We start from the raw sequence: 6,000 nt of genomic DNA on the forward strand, positions 1-6,000 counted from the left end.
AAAGGGATGCCTGAAGATGAGAGAACTTTCAGAAAAAAACCTTCATTGAAATGTATGAAATGGTAAAAGTTTTTTATGAGGAGAGGAACTCAAGGTTGCAAAGGAGAGAGCTCAAAACCTCCAAAAGGAGATGGAGGAGATGGAAACAAGCCTCTAAAATGGAATGGAGGGAATGGTGACAAGCCACCACCTTCACATCCATCTTCATCCTCATCCTCATCTTATTCCACTTCTTCCCCTTCACAAACACCTCCAAATTCTCCAAAGGGATATGGTAACACTCCTTTGTTAAAGCTTGACATAAAGTTTGAATTGCCTATGTACAATGGACAAGTAAATGCTGAGAAATTAGATAACTGGGTTCATCATATTGAAGTGAATTGTGGGATACAAAGAATCAAGGATGATGAAACAAAAATTCAGCTACCTCTCTTAGGCTGGAAAGTGCAACACTCATTTGGTGGGATGACAATACTCAAGAGGACATGAAGAAAAATAGTAAGGTTTTATCCTCTTGGAATAATTTTGTTGTTGCAATAAGAAGACAATTCCATCCATTAGCATACATGTAAAAAGCTATAATGGATTGGCAAAACTTTGGGCAATCTAAGGGTCAAAATGTGCAAAGCTATACTCAAGAATTTAGGAAAAGAACTTTGGTTTTGGGTATAGATTTATCCTTTGAAGACACTCTACTCAAATACATTGGAGGTTTAAATAGTTATTTGAGACACACAATTCTCATGTTTAACCCTACAAAACTAGATGAAGTTTCTGTACAAGCAACTCATTTAGAAGCAAGAGGGAAGGATGTTCCCCAAGAGGGAAACAAAAAACCATTCAAGAGTGGAGACAAAGGAAAGAGGAAATTCAAAGGAAAAGGGAAGAAGAATGCTTCAGTGAAGAAGGAGGGAGAAAAACTCACATGTAAACATTGTTCAAAAGATGGTTATGATGAATACCACCATTGGAAACTTTATCCTTAGATGAGACCCAAAAAGTTTAACAACAAAGGGAAACAAAATATTGTTGCAACTATGCAACACGATTTAGGATCTAATTCCGAGGGAGAAACAAAGATCACAGCCATGGGATTTAAAGGTAAGGACTCTATTGCAAGTACTAGTTCTTCAAGTAGCCTCAATAAAACTCAACATGAAAAATAAAGAATAGAGATTTCCCACATTAGATTCATTTCAAAACATACCAAGATAGATACTTTGTTTGATAGTGGACCACAAAAAAACCTTATTTTAGAAGACATTGTTAATAAATTGAATTTGGAAACCACTCCTCATCTTAAACCTTATCCTTTAGGTTGGATATGTAACAATGAAAAATTGCTTGTTACAAAAAGATGTAAACTGAGATTTTCCATCACTGAAAACTTTATAGATGAGGTAGAGCTTGATGTAATTCCACTTGAAATTTGTGGTATTGTTTTGGGAATCCCATATCTATATGATAGGAGAGACAAATATCATTTGTTTAAAGATGGGATTGAGTACATTATTGGAGCACATAGAAAGAAGTTGAATTTATCACTTGTGAATGCTAGACAAATGAAGAGGCTTGTTAATGCTAGTAGGAATTTTGTACTCCTAATGACCAAACCCAAAGAGAATGTTGAAAATGAAGCCTTCCAAGGATGTGATGCAAGATTAAAATCTGATTTGATTGAGGTTGTTAACACCTACGATGAGATGTCTTAGGAACACAAAGGATTGCCTCCTAAAAGAGGAATCCAACATGAGATCCAATTACATCAAGATTTTCCTCTTACAAACATTGGCATGTACAAGATGTCAGTCATGGAGAATGCAGAAATCAAGAAACAAATCCAAGAGTTGCTTGATAAAGGGGTCATCAAACCAAGCACATCGCCATGCGGGTCACCAATTGTTTTAGTACCAAAGAAAGATGGTACATGGCGAATGTATGTGTATTTCAGAGCCTTGAACAAGATTACGGTAAAGACTCGTTACCCTCTTCCTTGAATTGATGAGTAACTTGATCAGTTGAAAGATGTTGTGTATTTCACTAAGTTGGACTTGAGAAGTGGCTATCATCAAATTAGGATTGTTGAAGGAGACATATGGAAGAAAACTTTGAAGACAAAGCAAGGTTTATTTGAATGGATGGTTATGCCATTTGAGCTTTTTAATGCTCCTGCAACATTCATGAGAGTTATGAATGATATATTAAGTCCTTTTCTTGATGACTTTGTGATTGTCTGCTTATATGACATATTGATTTTCAGCAAAACTCGTGAAGATCATGTCATGCATGTTAGGCAAGTCTTAGATGTCTTAAAGAAAGAAAAGTTTATTTTAAAGATGTCTAAATGTGAATTTGGAAATACCTCGTTAGTATATTTGGGACATATTGTTGGAGGGGGTGAATTGAAGATAGATCCCTCAAAGGTCAAAGTCATTGTAGATTGGCCTAAACCCAATAATGTAACAAAGGTTAGGATCTTTTTGGGAGCAACTCAATATTGGAGAAAGTTCATTTCTAACTTCTCATCAATTGCAGCTCCATTACATGCCTTGACAAGTGTGAAATGGGTTTTTCAGTGGGGAGGCAAGCAGCAGAAAGCCTTCGATGCATTGAAAGAGAGAATCAGTACAACTCTAGTTCTTGTACTTCCTGATTTAAGACAACCGTTTGAAATACAAACCAATGAAAGTGACTATTTCATGGGAGCAATCTTGATGCAACATGGTAAACCCATTTGTTACCATTCTGGAACTTTTAATGGTGCAGTAGTTAAATATACTACATATGACAAAGAATTGTATGCATTGGTGTAAAGTGTGAAAAAATGGAAACATTATTTGATGGGAAAGGAAACTATCATTCACATTGATCATCAACCATTGTAATACTTGCAATCACAAACCAAGCTACAACAAGTGAGACATTTCAGATGGATGGTTTCTTGCAGCAATTCCACTTGGTGATAAGGTATAAGAAAGGTATCTATAACTAAGTTGTTAACATGCTATCTAGACCAATTGTTAGTGCGTTAGTTATTCTTAAGCATAATTATATCATGCATGAGAACTAAGTTGAACAATATGCTTTAGATGACAATTGTAAAGCTGTATATGCAACTTTATGTCAAGGCAATCAAGTAGAGAAATTATATTACCATGTTCATGACAAAAATTTGTATCATCTTGGAAAGCTAGGCATTCCATAGGGTGAAAAAGTCAACATCATAAGGGAAGCGCATACTTCTGTTATTGCTGGCCAGTTTGGTGTAGGCAAGACGGTGGCACAATTACAAAGGTATTGTTATTGGCCTCATATGAATGAAAGTGTGTCACGATATGTAAGAGGATGTTATTTATGTGCTACTAGTAAGCCTAGCAATAGAAAGTTAGGATTGTATACTCCACTTCTAGTTCCTTCCCATCCTTGGGAAAGTGTTTCTATGGACTTTGTAGGAGGGTTACCTATGTCTAAAAAAAATCATGATTATCTTTATGTTGTGGTGGATCGTTTTAGCAAGATGTGTATTTTGATGCCTTGTTAAAAGCAGGTTACAACTAAACAGACTGCACAAATGTTCTTTCAAAATGTATGGGTGCATTTTGGGTTGCCCAAATCCATTATTTCTAATCGAGATTCTCGATTTGTCAAGAAATTTTGGTCAAGCTTATGGGGACTCATGGACACCAAGTTGAAAAAGAGCACATCATTCCATCCACAAACTGATGGTCAGATAGAAGTGGTGAACAAAATAGTAGTACATCTTCTTTGTGGTTATTGCAGCAAACATCCTAAGGTTTGGGATGAACACTTACACTACATTCAACATGCTTACAACCGGGAAAATCATTCATCGACTCAAACATCTCCATTTGAGGCATGCTTTGGGTACTTACTAAAATTATCCATTTGATGCATGCTTTGGATACTTACCAAAATCTCCTTTAGATTTTATCTTTTGGAAAGATGTTTCTATTTATGGACATAGTGACATTGATAAGGCCAATTGATTCATTAAACAAGTTCAATTGGTGCATCAAATGGTTCAAGAACAGTTGGAAAAGAGTCAAGACAAGTGCAAGACAAGGCATGATAAGCATCATGTTGACCACAGTTTTCAGGTTGGAGATGAAGTTTGGCTTTACATGATCAAGGAGAGGCTTAAAGGAGAAGGTAAAAATGCGAAACCAATAAGGTATGGACCTTTTAATATTTTAGAAAAGATTGGTAATAATGCTTCCGGTTAGATTTGCCTCCATATATGCAAATGTATGCATTTGTTAATGTTGAGAATTTGAGATTATATCAAGGAGAGAATGTTTAGATTCCTTCAATAAAATATTTCTCTCCTAGATTTCTTGAAGAATTGCAGCAGGATACTATCCTTGATAGAAAAACAAGAACTTCAAAAAGAGGGAACATGGAGTACCTTCATGTGGGGCTCAAAGGTAAAAATCCAAGAAAAGCCAAATGGATTAATATTAGAAGGGTGAGGGAACTGTACTCTCATCTGTTTGTTGACTAAAAATAGTCTTTTGGAGGTCCAAAAGCTTCCAGTGGGGAGGAGTGATCCAAGGGATCAGTAAAGAGATCAAAATTAAAAGTGTTCAAAAATGCTCGAAACCTATGCCAAAGCATAGAGCTTGATGACCTAAATCCAACACAACTTGAATCGCTTAAAACTGATATCGTATGCTCCCGCTATCACATTTTGATCATTTTCCCAAACAGGTAAAAAAATTGCAGGTTGGATCCAGGACTACTGACTAGGTAGGTTGACTAGGCAGCTTGACTGTACCTTGTGAGCCAACGATACTCTGCCAAGTGGCCTCATGTGATGGGTTCTATTTTGGAAAGCATTTGATGGGTGGTTGGATTTTTTTATGTGGACCAATGATGGGATGCCGCTGTTGGGTTGTGTTATATTCTTTCCACGACTAGCCCCCCGGTAATCGCCCCCCTCTATAGGGTCCAGGGTAGCGCCCCGAGGAAAAAAAAATTGGGCCCTATATTAGGTGGGCAGACCTACCTATGGTTTTGTGCATGGTTTTCGCACATGGTTTTGGGCGCGATGGTTTTCGGTCCATGGTATTGGATGCTTCGGCATGTATATATATGTATTGTAACATTGAAAGGAACATAATGAAAAATCAAGCTGGTAGTCTCGGTTTTGGGATCCAGGGGAAAATATCTGTGTATATTTGTTTTATGTGTTATGCTCTCACATTGTTTATTTTCTATGCTTAGAATTCGTATGCAGGTAATTTATGTACGGGGTTAAAACCTACAGCCGCATGGCCCAGTCATGGGCTGCCACGTGGCACCCTCGTGTCAACAAAATTTGGTTCAGACCTAATTTCCACCAGAATGATTCAAACAAAATACCTCAGAACTAGCAGCACAACACTCTACCATAGCGCTGTAGGTGTTACTTATTAATACATAATAGCGCATTTTTATTTGAATATTCAGCATTTAAGAGTTGGAGGAAGGGGTCAGGGCTAAGCCCTGGCCCCCGGTCACCTTACCGCCCACGAAACCCCAACTAGCAGGGAGCTAAGGGCTCAGTATTAGCCCTGGCCCAAGGTTCTGGAACCCACAACAAACATACCACGAGACCAAAGCTAACAATCGAGGGAGCTAACAGTCATGGGTAGAACTTTAGGGACGGTATCATCACACAACATGGAACCAAATGTTGCTGAAGGCGCGGGAAGTTCGGATGGATGTGAAGTTTTTGGAATGGACCCAGTTATATGGCGGCCATAGAACCATTTCCGAGAGCCTGGGGGCTATGCTGACGGGGGTGGGCAGTTAGCCCCAACCCTCAGGCGCATGGCCCCATGAGGCCCAAGTTTTCCGCCTATATGCCTTATTGGGCATTTAAACAGAGAAAAAAATGCACCCAAACCAGAAGGAATCACGTCAGTTCCAGGTGAAATTGGTGCTAGGCGCGCCCTGGAATTGCAAAATTTGTAGAATAGTTAGTAGTACATTCCAGTT

Source organism: Pinus tabuliformis, chromosome J (genome assembly GCF_031772625.1).
Source record: "Pinus tabuliformis cultivar Carrire ecotype Pingquan chromosome J, CPIR1, whole genome shotgun sequence".
Lineage (NCBI taxonomy): Eukaryota > Viridiplantae > Streptophyta > Pinopsida > Pinales > Pinaceae > Pinus > Pinus tabuliformis.